Source organism: Petaurus breviceps, unplaced genomic scaffold (assembly GCF_028583685.1).
Source record: "Petaurus breviceps papuanus isolate PSGF00001 unplaced genomic scaffold, PetGlider_PUasm1.0 221, whole genome shotgun sequence".
Classification (NCBI taxonomy): Eukaryota; Metazoa; Chordata; class Mammalia; order Diprotodontia; family Petauridae; genus Petaurus; species Petaurus breviceps.
The window spans coordinates 11770372-11787048 of NW_027185877.1; the positions used below are offsets into that span (position 1 = coordinate 11770372).

Sequence of the window (16677 nt, forward strand, 5' to 3'; positions counted from 1 at the left end):
CTAGTTCTTTTTTGTAATTTTTTTTATTTTTCAAATGCTTTATAAACTTCTGATTTACATCATTCATTTCTGCCTGATTTTGAGTTACAAATTTTCTCCCCATTTTTCCCCTACCCACCGCCCCAAAATAGCAGTCCCATAGGATATCCTCTCCTCCAATCTGCTCTCTCCCATATCTTCTCCCATACCCCCTTCAACTTTCCAGTAGGGCATGGTAGAACTCTATGCCCCAGTGCCTGTATATCTTATTTCCCAATTACATGCAAAATAGTATTAATAATAGTGTATATATGTGTATATATATATATATATATATTTTTTTTTTAATGTTTGATTTTAAAACTTTGACTTCCAGATTCATTCCCTTCCTTCCTTGTCACCCACCCTTACTGGGAAGATCAGCAGTTCAGTATAGGTTGTACATGTGTAACTAATGCAAAACATTAACATAGTAGATATATTGTAAAAGACTGACTATATTTCCCTCCCTCCTATCCTACCTCCCACTTGTTCTATTCTCTACTTTGATCCCATCCCTTTTCAAAACTGGGTGCTTCCAACTTCCGTCCCTGCCCCAGGCTGCCCTCCCTTCCATCATCCCCTCTCTCATCCCCTTCTCCCCCTACTCTCCTGTAGGGTGAGGTAACCTATTTAGTGTGTATTTCATTCCCTCCCTGAGCCAAATTCAATGAGAATAAGGTTGACCCATTCCCTTTTGCCTTCCTATTCTTCCCCTCCATTGTAACCATTTTGCCTTGCCTCTTCTATATGAGATAATTTACCCCATTCTGTCTCCCCATCTCCTCTCATTATATTCCTCTCTCACCTCTTAATTTCAGCTTTTAAGTATCACCCCTTCCTATTAAATTGGTCCCGTGCCCTCTATCTGCGTGTACCTGTAAACATATATACACACATTCACATATGTATTCATATGTTTCTATTCCCTTCAACTATTTTTATACTGAGAAAAGTTTCATCAGTTACAATTATCATTTGTCCGTGTAGGAATATTTATAGTTCAGCTTTGATAACTTCCTTATGATTTGTTTTCCCTGTTTACCTTCTCATGCGTCTCTTGCTTCTTGTATCTGAATGTCAAATTTTCTATTCAATTCTGGTTTTTTCATCAAGAATGCTTGAAACTCCTCTATTCCATTGAATGACCATTTTTTCCCCTGAAATATGATACTCAGTTTTTCTGGGTAGGTGATTCTTGGTTTTAATCCCAGCTCCTTTGACCTCTGGAATATCATATTCCAAGCCCTTTGATCCCTCAATATAGAAGCTGCCAGATCCTGAGTTATCCTGATTGTGTTTCCACAATATTCAAATTGTTTCTTCCTGGCTGCTTATAATATTCTCCCCTAGATCTGGGAATTCCGGAACCTGGCTATAATATTTCTAGGAGTTTTCTTTTGGGGATCTTTTTCAGGAGGTGATTGGTGGATTCTTTATTTTTTTTTTAAAGCAATTGGGGTTAAGTGACTTGCTCAAGGTTACATGGCCAGGTTTTTGTGGGTGGGTGCTAAGTGTCTGAGCCTAGGATTCAATCCCCAGGTCATTCTGACACTGGAGCCAGTGGTCTTACTCGCTGTGCTACCTGGCCGCCCCTCAGTGGATTCTTTCAAGCTCTATTTTGCACTCTGGTTCTAAAACATCAGGGCAGTTTTCTTTGAGAATTTCCTGGAGGATGATTTCTAAGTTCTTACTTTTATCATGGCTTTCATGTAGTCCAATAATTTTTAAATTATCTCTCCTGGATCTATTTTCCAGGTCAGTGGTTTTTCCCATGAGATATTTCACATTGCCTTCTATTCTTTCATTTGTTTGGATCTGTTTAACAGCATCTTGATTTCTCAGAAAGTCATTAGCTTCCATTTGCTCCAATCTAATTCTGAAGCAATGATTCTCCTCAGTGAGCTTTTGAGATTCTTTCTCCATCTGGCAAATTTGGCTTTTTAAGGCATTCTTCTCCTCATTGCCTTTTTGAGCCTCTTTTGTCATTTGAATTAGTCTATTTTTTAAGGTGGTATTTTCCTCAATCAGGCTATTGACTCTCATTTTGTAATTTTCTTACATCATTCTCATTTCTCTTCCCAATTTTTCCTCCACTTCTCTTATCTGCTTCTTAAGTTCCTCTATGGCCTGTAACCAGCTCGTATTTTCCTTTGAAGCTTTTGGTACAGGAGTTCTGATTTCACTGTCTTCCTCCTGTTCCATGCTTTGATCCTTTTTGTCCCCAAAATAAGAGTGTAATGTTGGATTCTTCTGTTTATTTTGCTTCCTTTGCCTGGTCACGTTGCCACTCAATTACTTGACTTTTGGGCTTTTTGCCACAGTAGGACTCTGCTACCAGACAGGGGAGCTTCATACCAAACACTGGGGTTTTCTCAGCTGCTAGAGGTATTAGTTGGGTGCCCCCTCTGAAGCCTCGACACGCGCTGGCAAACTGATCACACACCCTAGGACCTCCACTGTATACCGCAATCCAGATCCAAGCAGGTTAAATCAAGAGAGATTACCCCACAGACTGGTCACTTGGTCCCCCTCTTCAGGCCAGGAGCTGAAGCTGCCATGTGGCAGTGGCTGCGGCTTTTCACCCTGGGGGTAAAAACTGATGCACTCCCAACTATTGGGTCCCAAATCCACACTGCACTGCCCTCTCACTTTGTCCTTAGCATCTTTGTGTTGATAAATCTGGAAATGGCCACAGCTGCTGGTGATCTGGAGTCCCTCCAGCCCCCAGCTGGTCAGGCACCCCCTGTGGCTAAAACCTTGGTTTGGGTCTGGGCTTGGCTCCTAGATTACTGTGCTGGTCGCTATCTGCTGGCCTGCCAGGCTGTCCTCAGTGGGATGTTAGCTTTTTTGTGTCATTTTGTGGGTTCTTTAGCTCCAGAGTTTGTTCAGAGTCCCCTTTTACATGGATTGGAGGTGGTGAGAGCCAGAGCTATGCAGAGGTCCTGTTTCTACTCCGCCCCCTCCCTTCTAGTGCTAAAAGACTACATGTGGATATCTAGTTACTGGATAACTGTGTTCCTACTTTGAATCAAAACATTATTTAGAGATGCTATAAACTTTGCAAATGAACTGATAATGAAGACATTCAGAAACTACAGTTGTGGATCTTAAAGCTTTTGATTACCCACAAACTTAAGTAGCTTACTATTTTCTTGAAAATCTTCTTGTTTTGACCTAATCAAAGATGGGATCATGCTTGAATATTTTACCATTTTGAAACAAAAGTGTTTCTGAAGTACATAGTTACTAAATAAGTATTATTTAATATAACCAAAATTGGAACAATAATTCTGTTGTGTATTAAAATATATCAATGTCATTGATACCCTGGTCTATACATTTGTCACAGAAGAGTGAAATAAAGGATAATATTTTCCCTGAAGATATGGTGAGTGATTAGCATATAACTATCCATATTTCTAGGTACCCCAATGGCAAAGCTCTGGCTACAGAATTCTTATAATGTTATAGATTTCTAGTAAAAGAAAAGAACTTCAAGCACATCTATTCAGCACTGTGCCTTCTAATGGCACTGTATCTAAACCATTCTAAACAAGAGGGATTCTGTTCCAAAGAAGTTTTTTTTCAACCAACTTCAATAAAACAGTGTTTAATAATCTTTGTTATAAAGGAGTGTTTCTACTTATATATCTATGTGTGTATGTATATGTTTCTGTGTGTATATGTACACACATATACAAACACACACATATGAGGAAAGACCTTTGTGCTATGCTTTTAGCAGATTCTCTTGTTCTAAATTTCTTTAACTTTTCCTGTTAACTTTTAAATATTCTGCCTTAAAACTCTTTTGTCATTCTAGTTTTTAACATTCTGTCTTTAAAATAGGTCATCTTGACCCTTCCTTCACTCTTACTACAATAAGCTGACACATTTTGTTAATTCTTCCTCCATAGCATTTTCACATTGTCTCTTTTCTGCTCACAGAGCCACCCCACTTGTTCAGACCCTCATTATCTCTCACTCATATTATTGATTTCCTAAATGTTCCCTCTCTTTCTATCATCTTTCCTCTCCAATCAGTCTTTCCATACAGCTGTGAAAGTCTTCCTAAGTTCACTGTCAAAAACTTTTAATGGCCTCTTATTAGCTCCAAGAGAATGTATGTATTTCATTGTCTTACATATCAGCATCTCTATCATCTGACTTGAACCTTTTTTCCAGCTAAATTAGAGAAAGAAGGAAATAATGTAGGAATTTGGCAGGTTTTGGACAAAGAAATAGGATAGGAAGAGAAATTTGATAAAATTTTCGAGTAATTGAAAAAAAATTGAAAGAAGACAAGCCCTAGACTCAGCTATATACCAGATACATTCTTCTTCTATGTTGTAAGAGAAGTAAGATCAGGGAAAATCAAGGAAGACGTAAAAGGATTAAGGGGGGGGAAAGGAGAATTAAGGAGTAGGATATGAAGTGGTAGACTCAAGAAGGAGACGGGAGTTGGCAAGGCATAGAAAGTAAGAAATTGGAACAAATAAAGATTTAAATAAAGTTATATAAAGGTAGATGTGACAGATTTGTTGTAAAAAGTTTTAACTTTTAAATATTAATTGTTGGCTGTAAGAAAGTTTTAGCTAGATACTTAGATTTGATGTGACAACAATGGGTAGTTTTAAGAAATAAGTTTTAAAATCTCAAAAATTATGAATTTTATAGAAAATTGCACAGTAACTTATATTGGTGTGTGATTCTTGTATTTCTACTGCAGTCAAGTGACTATTATCTGTATTCCAAGTTTAGGCTGATCTCACTTCTAGAAGAGATGGTGAAGTGACGAGAGCAGGAGTGGGGAACGTGTGGCCTTAAGGTCACATGTGGCCTTCTAGGTACTTAAGTACAGAGTTTGACCTTTGTAATGATGGTACAGAAAGGAAGGGTTTTACACAGAGCAAGAAGGGATTGAAACATTTAGAGCTTAAAAACAGATCTAAGACTCTTTTGAAGAGGAGAGAGCCAGATGCTCTGAGGAAGAAGCTGTTTATTTCCCCCCCCCCAAAAAATTTGGAGATATGGATTAGACAATAACCTAATCAGATGGATTCAAGGCTGGTTGTGAGTGCCATAGGGATCTGTGTTTGTTTAACATTTTAATCAATGGAGGTGGCTAGGTGGCATAGTGAATAGAGTACCGGCTCTGGAGTCAGGAGGACCTGAGTTCAAATCCGGCCTCAGACACTTAACACAAAAACTAGCTGTGTGACCTTGGGCAAGTCAGTTAACCCCAATTGCCCTGTAAAAAGCAAAAAACAAACAAAAATACCATTTTAATCAATGAGATAAACAGATTACTTCATACAAATGTAATAGAGTATTATTATGCCATAAGAAACAATGAATGATATAGATTCAGAAACACCTGAAGAGACTTATGTGAACTAATGCACAGCAAAGTGAGCAGAAGCAAAGGAAATATTTTATGTAATGACAACATTGTATATAAAAATACTTCTGAACAACCTGAGAATGTAATAACCTACCATGACTCCTTAGGTTCAAAGCTGTAACATTCTTATTTTATCTTGACAGAAAGGTAAAGAATGAGAGATACATTTTTTGATAGGGCTAATGTTTAGTTTGTAATGTGTAAGCAGTTTTTGTTAGACTTTGCTTATTGATTAGAAGGAAAGGTGTTTTTTTTTTAAATTTTGGGTGGGAAGAGGAGAAATAATAATTTCTAGCATTTATTTAGTTCTTAAAGTTTTCAAAGCACTTTTCATACGTTATTTCATTGTATCCTCATAAGTGCTATTGTTATCCCCATTTTTACAAATGAAGAAATTGAGGCCAATAGAGGCTGAATGAATTACCAGGGTCACAAACTAATAGATGCCTAAGGCAAGATTTGAACACAGATGTGGGTCTGTATCCAGCTCTAGGTGAGTATGATGCTTAATTATGATAGTGAGGCAAGAAGAAAAAAGTATAAGACTAAGAGTGAAGCATTAAAAATAAAGTATAAAAGAGTATGAACATCAATGGAGCATTTAAAAATTATAAAGAACAAGAGGAAGTTCAGAGGGAAACACAGATGAGTGGCACAGCTTTGGAATTAATATCCTGAATGTGCCAATTATAAACCCAAGCTGTAGATAATGAAGATTTGTGGTTTCAAGTGCAAAATTCTTTGCATGCTCATACATTTTGGTTTCAGTCAAGTTCAGAATTCCATGAAAGTTTTTTAAAGATAAAAAATAAATAAAATATAATAATAATAAAAAAATAAAAATGGGATCATAAACTTGAAAGATCTTGCCTGGAATCAGGAAGACTCATCTCCACTAATTCAAATCTATCCTCAGACACTTACTAGCTGTGTGATCCTGGGCCTATCACTTAGCTCTGTTTACCTCAATTCCTCACGTGTAAAATGAGCTGGAGAAGGAAATGGTAAACCACTCCGGTATGTCTGCCAAGAAAACCTCAAATGCAGTCACAAAGAGTCAGGCACGATTGACATGACTGAACAACAAAATACACTGATCTTATGATCTTTTCAGTTTTTCTTCATACCTCAGAACACTGTTAGATCTGTTTTTTTTAAGCTCTAATTGTTTCAATCCCTTCTCGCTTTGTGTAAAACCTTTCTATGCCAGATTCTGATATCGAATCCCAACCTTGCTGGGGAGTTTTACAGCATCATTTCTCTAACCACTGCTACATACTTTGCCATCTTTGTGTATATCTGTACTTATACTAAAGATTCTAGAGAAGAGTGGGGATAACTGAATAAAGATCATTGATCGGCAATAATATTGGGAAAGATGAACTTTCTACTTAAGCTTAATGTGTGATAAACGGTGCCCATGGATTCTCATCTGGAAACAAAAAAATAGCCTAATATATAGTGCGGTGCTTGAGGTCAAAGTCATCTGTCAGAGTCAAGACCATAAGTATTTCTAAAGTGCCTCCTATGTGTCAGACACTATGCTAAGTACCCATGAATACATAAGAATCTCAATAGTCTTAAGATAATCACAGAGATATTAGACCATTTTACCCTCTTGCTTTAATGTTTGACCCTTAAGAAGTTACTTAATCCTCTAGGTTCCCATGTTTTCTCCATTCCAGTAAAGAAAAATAGACAACCAAAGTACCAACTTTCCCTGAATTTTACTTTGAAATCTGTAAACAAAAGAGACCATAAGACTGGAAACTTCTGTTTATATGATATATAGGTGTATGTTCAGCATAAAATGACATTGGGGATCAATTTCACTACCAAAATAAATTGGAACAATCTATTCTTCAAGGGGAAACTAGCAGTTTTATAAATGACCTTTATGAAGATCATTCTTTTGTGATTGTTCTTCTACAAAAATGGTGGGCTCTTTGTGTGACAAGAGTAGCTTACTGTTTCACAGCTTTTGAAATAGAATTTTTATTTCTGTATAAAAACTCAGAGTAGTATATTTCAGATGATTCTAAAATGTTTTCACACTGAAAGGTAGGAACAGCAAGTAAAAAACCCTCTAAATAAAACCAATAGTGGGTCTTGATGGCTCACAGCTGTACAAGATGAAGGGTGATTTATTCATAGTTTCAAAGAACAAATTCCTATGCTGTTTTAAGATACCTTGAATAATTTGTAGTTGTAGAAAAACAGGAATTAATTAAGGAAGATAGAAATAATATTTTATTTTGTGAAGGGGTCCATGAAAAAATTAAAAATATGTAGGAAGAATTAGAATAAAATGGATTTGGAGAGAGAGATAAAAAATGCATCTGAATGGATTTGTGAGAAGTGAGGAATTTAAAAATAATGAAGGAAAGTACAGGTTTACATATAATTTTGAATTCCTAATAAAAATTCAGTCTTATCATCCCTAATTTTTAAGTACATCTTTAATAATTAAAAAAGGATCTGAAGAAAAAAATGTTCTGAATCATTAATTTTCTGTCATACAAATGGAAGCATCATTTTATATCTTTGAGGGTAGGTAAGTCTGTCTCGCTGGGCTAAAAATTCCTGTGACAACTGTAATTGGATACCCTTTATGTGTGTAGGAATGTATGGAGGAAGAGAAGGTTGAATCATAAAAGAAAGGGTTAAATCTAATTGTTGTGAAAAATGGTATTTCAAAGAGAAAACATTTCCCATTTTATCTGGAGGAAGTTCATTTAATGGATTGGGCCAAATATGGTATAGTATAAATAGTGCTATTCTAGGAATCAGCAGAACTAGGTTCTGTCCCCTACTCTCCCACTAATTAGCTATGTTACACTATTAGGTAAATCACTTTATCCCTTTGTTCATTAGTTTCCTTATTTCTAAAATGAAGGGGTTGAACTAGATCTTCTTTGACATCCCTGTTCTTTTATCTCTGCCTTCTGTCTTCTTCCCCTGTTTCCTGTTTGTTCACTCTTTCTTACCTTTTCCCATGCTCCCACTCTCAAATGGGAAGAAAAACATATTTAAATGTATTTTCATATTCAGTTCTTAATTTCCTCAGAGTTTTTGAATGGACTATTCTACTAAGATTTATTAAACAGGGTGTCCCAAAAGGCTTAGTACAGTTTAAAACTTTAATAGCTAAAAACTGCACTAAAGCTTTTGCAATGCCTTATATAATGCTAAATAATTGTTATAGTGGAGTTGGGCAGAAAGAAAAGGATGATGTGAAGGGAAGTACCAGTAGTTATATTTCCTCCCAGTTAACCCAATTATCTGTTTCTAGCTAGAAAACTCTTCAGCCTGCTTTTATATCACTGTTATCTTACCTATAATAAGAATACTCTTACTTCTTTTAGAGCCATAGTGTTTGTAGTGATGGTCAAAGGAAACAGAAATATACTCTTTAAAATTAAAATTTAACATATTTATTTGGTAAGTGTTACCTTAGGGCATAGTCAAATGTCATCACAAGAAGAGAAGGAAGAAAGGAGGCAGATTGTGTAGTGGGTGTAAACTGCGTACCATTAACTCATGATTACTCATGCTAATGAAGAGAGCATCCAGTTCCAATGGATTGATAATAAACAAAAAGTGTACATATCTTTATTCTGCCATCTTGGCTCCACCCCTCCATACTTGTCTTCAAAGAACATTTTTTCTACTTTTAAGTAGGCTGTAACCAATGAGCTTGGAATTCACAATACTTGAAAATGTAGCAACAAATACCACAAAGATCTAACCTTTAAGCTTTTCTTTTCTAACTCCTGCTCCCTACTTCCTTATGGGAATGTATCACTATTTAAACTGTTAAAAAAGATCATATTCAAGTGGTACTTCTGGGCTATAAGTGAAGACTTTTTAATTTAGACCCAGATCTGAATCCAGCCTCAGAAGCCACCTTGGACTTGTCACTTCACCTTTTTCAATTTCAATTTCCTAATCTATTAAATGGAAATCTCACAGGATTATTGTGAGGATCAAGTAAGTTTGGAAACCTTAATGTGATATTTAAATATGAGTTATTCTCATTATAACATTTATTTCATTCTCAAAATTTTTGATGGAGCTCACATAGAAAAAATTCAAGGACAAGCCACTATTCTATTATTTTCTAGCACAGTACTCTACAAGTGATCTGTCTAGGGAAGAATATAGTGGAAATAATCTCTCTTTTGTTCTCTGCAGCTATGATTACATTTTAAAAAAACTGTCTTCTGACATTGTGGCATTATAGGAACATCAATGGATTCAATAAAATTCCCAGGACCTTTTCATATGAAATGCTTTTCAGCCATATTTCCCCTATCTTTCCCATGACCAGCGTGAACCCAGGTGCAGAATTCACATTTTCACCTATTAAATTTCATTTATGAGAGGAGGTCCATTGTTACTCTACGAATCAATATATATTATATGTATATATTATATTCTATATTGTTATATATTATATGTTAATATATAATACATTGTAGTGCCATGCATGAACAGCTTTCCAGAAGAATGGTACTATGAACAGCTTTTAAGATTCTGATTATACAGTATAGTGAACACTATTTATTTCATAACAAATCAAAGCAAAACATTCACAGAAAATCAAGGTACAGCATTCACAATATTATAACTTATCACAAAAAATCACAATATAGTATTCACAACAGCTTATCATTAAAGTGGCCACATAGTTTTCACCAAAGTGGTCACAATATTTAGAACAAAGAACAATCATCTCAAAGTACAATAGTCAAAGTCTTCCACTCATGGGGCAAACTAAATTAACTCAATCAGTCACTTATTCATCAGTCAGTTACTAAGAAAAATTAATCACTAAGTACAATCATTAGAGCATACACAAACCCTCCACCCCTAGGTCACTAGTAAACTACAATTTCATCATTACTCAGTACCCAGGTAGAGGTCTTTTCATCTTGACTTGGGACCGGTTCTCAGATTCCCTGGATCCCCTTCCATGGTCCCAGATTCTACCAGGATTCACCAGACTGTTACCTGGATTTTCCTTGTCCAGCTCCCTGCGTAGGTCTTGCTCCACACTGAAGTTTACAGGATCCAGTCCATCTCAAATCCTTCACAATTCTTGTTCCTGGGAATTCAAGGCTCAACCAAGCCACAAACAAAATCTCAGCATCCCAGTCATGCTTCCTCAGTCTTCTGCAGCTTGTTCAAAAAATCAGAATCATCCAGCCTGGGGGGGTTGGGGGAGGGGAGGGGACTCCTGAGCTCCTGGGCTCCTGTTCAGAAGAAGCTCTACCAGCACAAGTTGTAGGAAATTCTGACTCAGTTCTCGATTCTCTCTTCTGTAGCTGCTCTGTCTGCAGATTCTTGTCCCAAGAAATTCTGACTGTGCCTCTCTGGGGCTTTTCTCACATACACAGCATTAGCTATTTCCTGTTTCGGCCAACCCCGTCCTGTTACGTCAGGAACAGGGGTTCGTACCTTCTATTTCTTTCACAGAAGCTTGATCAATTACTAAGTACTAAGTACCTGCTTACTTGCCAACATAAAGTGGACAAATTACATTACAAATATATATATATATATATATATATATATATATATTATAATAATATAATCTTGGGTCTTGATTCTGTCATCTAACATATCTTCTATCCTTCCCAGCTTTGGACCCTCTGAAGGTTATTCAATAAGTGTGCCATGTTTGCTTTTATCACAGTCATTGATCATATTGACTAGAATGAAAATAAAGGAAGATTACTAAGGCATCTCATTAGGATCTTATTTTTAGATTGTTAAAATTTCATTCATTCAACAAGGTCTCAATCTACCTAATTATCCTATTTTACAGTCTATATATATGCCTTCTATCTTTTCCAAGAGGAGAGCAGGAACAACTTTGCCAAATAACTCACTGAAATGCAGGTATACTGTATTTGTGACATTCCACTGATTTACTAGTGTAATAATCATGTGCTAGTATAATAACCATCAAAAATGAAATGAATCTAGTTTGTCTTCATGTATTCTTAATGAAACCCTGCTGGTACATAGTATTATCAATCCTATCTAACAAACATTTGTTAAGGCACTCTGCCAGGCCCTGAGAATTCAAAGATAAGATGCTTTCAAGCAACTAAAATGCTCACATCATATGAAAACTATATGTAGAGGTAAAATAGAGCACTAGTAACAAAGAGGGTCAAGAAAAGTAGTACTGAAAGCAACGTCTAAACTGACGCTTGAAGGAAGCTAAGGATTGTAACAGGCCTAGGGGAAGAGGGAGTACATTGCAGACATGAAGGAAGGCCTCTGCAAAGGCAGAGAATCAGTGAGCCAGGGGACCAAATTGGAGATGGACAAGTATGCTGGAACATAGCCAACCATGTAGGATGCATGAAGAAAAGAAATGTGTAATGTCTGGAATGGCATCCTGTAGAGAGATTATGAACCAACTATTCTATGGATTCTTCTGCTAATACACATTAAGAATGGCCTGAACACTTCTTTGAAAAGTCAATTCTTTTGGGGGCAGAGCCAGGATGGCAGAGTAAAAGCAGGAACTTGCCTGACCTTGTTTCCCATTCATCTCCAATACCTGTAAAAAAAAATGATGCTAAACAAATTTTGAACCTACAGAACCCACAAAATGACATAGAGAAACATATCTCCAGCTGAAGACAGTCTGGCAACCTGACAAGAAGGGTAAAACTGGTAGCAGAGCACAGTCCTGTGAGGGCCACACAGGCACAGATCAGTCTGGAGCAGGCCTCAGGGGACTTAATCACTAGCAGCCATGGCAGTTTCCAGATTTCTCAACCCACAAATGCCAAAGACAAAGTAATTGGCCAATGGGGAAACTTTGTTGGACCTGGGTGAGAGAAGTGCATGGTCCAGCCCTGGCCCTGGAACAGTGGAGGTGGCAATGGCAGTAGTGGTGGCAGCTTCTGAAGCTCCAGGCCCACAGATGGTAAGGGGATTAAGCGGCGGATCAGAGGGCAATTATGGGAATCTCTTTGCTGGCGCTGAGGCAGGATTTTCTTGCTTTGCCCTGCTTGGATCTGGGTCACAGTCCTGGGTGGACGTCCTGGAGTGAGGAGCACTGGCATGGCAGAACTTGTGACGTCTGTGGAGAGGGAGTCCTCTTCACAGTTCTGAGGAAGGTGCCTAGAAGTAACTCAGACAATAGCTTTGTAAACTCCAGAAATTTGGGACAGAGCACTCTCCACTCAGGAAGCACGGTCCTCCTGCTCAAAGAGATCAAAAGTGAAGTAATTGACTGGGGAAATGGGCAAACAAAGAAAAAATAATCATACTATATAATCTTTCTTTGGTGACAAAGAAGATCAAAACATAGAACCAGAAGACTTCAAAATTCCTGAATCAAAAGCCTCCAAGAAAAATATGAATTGGTCATAGGCCATGGAGAATCTCAAAAAGGATTTTGAAAATCAAGTAAGAAAAGTAAAGGAAAACTTGGGAAGAGAAATGAGAGTGATGCAAAAAAATCATGAAAAATGAGTCAACAACTTGCTAAAGGAGACCCAAAAAATACTTCTCTTTGAAAACTAGAATTGGGTAAGAGAAATAAAATAACATCATGAGATGTCAAGCAATAATAAAACTAGGAAAAAAAAGAGAATCTGAAACATCTCATTAGATAAAACAACTGATCTGGAGAAGAGATCAAGGAGAGACAATGCAGTGTAAGAATTTTCAGACTACCTGAAAGTTATGATTTAAAAAAAACCTGAACATTACAGGAAATTATTAAGGAAAATTGCGTTGAAGTTCTAGAAAAGAAGAGTAAAGAGAAATTTTTAAAATCTATTATTGACCACCTGAAAGAGACCCCAGGCAGAAAACTTGCAGGAATGTCAGAACCAAGTTTCAACTCAGGTTGAAACCTCCCAGGTTGAGGAGAAAATATTGCAAGCAACAAGAAAAAAAATGAATTTAAATACTGCAGAAATGCAGTCAGGATTTCTCAAGATCTAGCAGCTTCTACACTAAAAGACCATAGGACTTGAAACATTATATTTCCAAGAGCACAAGAGCTGAGGTTTAATGTTTTCTGGTTCTTTTATATTTACTTCTTTTTCCAATTGCTTAACTTTCTTTTCATAATTTTCTCATTTTTCCTTGATCTCTCTTATTTGATTTTTAAATTCCTTTTAAAATTCTTCCAGGACCTCTATATCAACAATGCAGTATTCACAGTGCCTACGGCAACTATAAATATGCTGATATGGTTATTAATCACAAAATGTAACAGGCTTTCTACATGGGGGCATAGCTAGAATATTTATTCAAATGCCAGAAAACTGAGTCCCCAAACCAGAAAGTCAAAGCCATCACAGTAGCCACGGAGTTGGCACACGTAGTTATTGCAGTGAACACCCACATTCGCAAGCCTTCAAAACAGAACAGGCTACCTCAGGCAAAGATCCTCCACTCTTCACTCACAGTAACTGCCCAGCCTTCACGCAGCTTGCTCCCAGCAGCTCTAGTCCCCCTGGCAGCTCCCTACTTGGGCAGTCCTCAGCAGGAGTCCTTAGCAGAAATTCTGGCTGGCTCAAATAAAGGAGTTTGTGCCTCCCTCTGCTACCGCTTCCAGTCACTGGTGCCTCCTACTCAGCTTTGGCTCCTTCCTGCCCCATCCCTTCCTGCTGTGTCATCAAGTTCAAGGGGCATGGAAGATCTTTAAATCCTATTAACATAACAACCTCTTTACTTGTTTTGACCAGAAATCCTAAATAAAATACTAGCTAAAATATTTAAACTTATTATAAACATTATACATTATGACCAAGTGGAATTTATGCCAGGAGTGCAGGGATGGTTTAGCATAAGGAAAACTATGAACATAATAGATTATATCAATAATAAAGGTTTAAAAAGTTCATATGATTAAATCAATTAGTACAGAAAAGGCTTTTGATAAATTAATTACAATACTCATTTCTATTAAAAGCACTTGAAAGTATTGGTATAAGCATTTATCTAAAACATCACCAAGCATTATTTATAATGGAGATAAGCTAATAGCTTTACCAATAAGATCAGGTTTGAAACAATGATGCCCACTGTCACCAATATTATTTAATATTGTATTAGAAATCCTAGCAATAATAGTAAGAAAAAATGATATGACATACTTGGAAAGTCCCAAATGTTCAGTTTAAAAGTTAGTTAAAATATTTAATAATTTTAGCAAAGTAGTAAATCCACACAAGTCATCAAAATTCCTATATGTCAAAAACAAAAGCTTGCAAGAAAACATAGTAAAAGATACTTCATTTAAAATAACTCTAGACAACATAAAATACCTGGGAGTACACCTGCCAAAACAAACCCAGGAACTATATAAACAAAAGTATAAAAAACTTTTGTACAAATAAAATCAGATTTAAATAATTGGAAAAAGAGTAATTGTTCATGGATAGGCAGCACTAATATAATGAAAATAACAATTTTACCTAAGTCAATTTATATATTCAATGCCATCCCAATTAAATTACAAAGAAAAAAAAGAATTATTTTACTAAATTAGCAAAAATTGTAAAATTCTTTTTGGAAGAACAAAAATTTTAAAATATCAAAGGAACTAATGAAAAATGGTTTAGCAGTAATAGATCTTAAATTATATTATAGTGTAGTAATTATCAAAACTATCTGGTACCAGGATATGAATGGGCAATTTTCAGAGGAAGAAATTAAAGATGTCTATTAGCGCATGAAGAAATGCTCCAAATCACTATTTATTAGAGAAATGCAAATCAAAACAACTCTGAAGTACCATATCTCACCAGTCAGATTGGCTAAGATGACAAAACAGGAAAATGACAAATGCTGGAGAGGATGTGGGCAAATCAGAACACTAATGCATTGCTGCTGGAGTTGTGAACTGATCCAGCCTTTCTGGAGAGCAATCGGAATTATGCCCAAAGCTCTATAAATAATTTCATATCCTTTGACCCAGCAATACCACTCCTAGGGTTATATCCCAAAGAGATGATAGAAGTGGGAGGAAGACCCATATGGACAAAAATGTTTATAGCAGCTCTTTTTGTGGTGGCAAAGAATTGGAAATTAAGGGGGTGCCCATCAATTGAGGAATGGCTGAACAAGTTGTGGTATATGCATGTTATGGAATACTATTGTGCTATAAGAAACAAGGATCAGATGGACTTCATATTTACCTGGAGAGGCTTATATGAACTGATGCTGAGGGAGAAGAGTAGAACCAGGAGAAATTTGTACATAATTATAGCCACAACATATGTGTGGCAACCAACTTTGATAGACTGGTCTCTTCTCAGCAATGCAGTGATATAAGTCAATCCTAAAAGACTCACGATGGAGAGAAATGTGTGCATCCAGAGAAAAAACTAGAAAGAAATTATATCCAGATGGAAGCAAAATACCTGATCTTTTTCCTTTTCTTGTTTGGTTTTATGTCCTCTTTACCATTTTTCATTCTAATCCATCTTTATAACCTGACTAATGTATAATGTGAGAGTATTTACAGATCCTATACTTGAGTATATGCGGCCATGGGGGGGGGAGGGAGGAGGACAAAATGTGAAACTCAAGGAATTGTGGAATTGAATCCTGTAAATTAAAAGTAAACAAACAAATTAATTAAAAATTTTAAAAAAACTATCTGGTACTGGCTAAGAATAGAAAGGTAGATGAACAGTACAGAGTAGGCATATAATTTATAGCAGAAAGTAAATATAATATATATAATACATGTGATAAGTAATATAAATATAATAACATTGTATTTGACAACTGTAAAGACTTAAAATTTTGGTATAAAAATTCATTATTTGGTAAAAATTACTGGGAATCCTGGAAAGCAGAATGGCAGAGACTGTGCATAGACCAATATCTTACAACAGGGATAGAGAGCCTGTGCTTTGATTGAGGATTGAGGCCACATGTAGTCTTCTAGGTCCTCAAGTACAGCCCTTTCTCTGAATCCAAACTTCACAGAACAAAATCCCTTAATAAAAGCATTTGTTCCTGAAAGACTTGGACTCATTCAGAAGGCCACACCCAAGGACCTAGAAGGCCATGTGAGACCTCAAGTCGTCAGATTCCCCACTGCTCTCTTATACCATTTACCAAGATAGGGTCAAAATGGATATATGAACTAGATATAAAAAGAGATATCACAAGAAAATTAGAAAAAGGTACATATTGGTTATCAGATTTATGGGCAGGCAAGCAGTTTATGAATAAACAAGATATAGATAGTGAAGTTA

General features: G+C 36.4%; 1 protein-coding gene across 6 annotated transcripts in view; it reads left to right on the plus strand.

Annotated features, from left to right (window-relative positions):
- TMTC1 (transmembrane O-mannosyltransferase targeting cadherins 1) overlaps window positions 1-16677 on the plus strand; it is a 340352-nt gene that overhangs the window by 162972 nt on the left and 160703 nt on the right. The gene's annotated exons all lie outside the window — the stretch shown is intronic.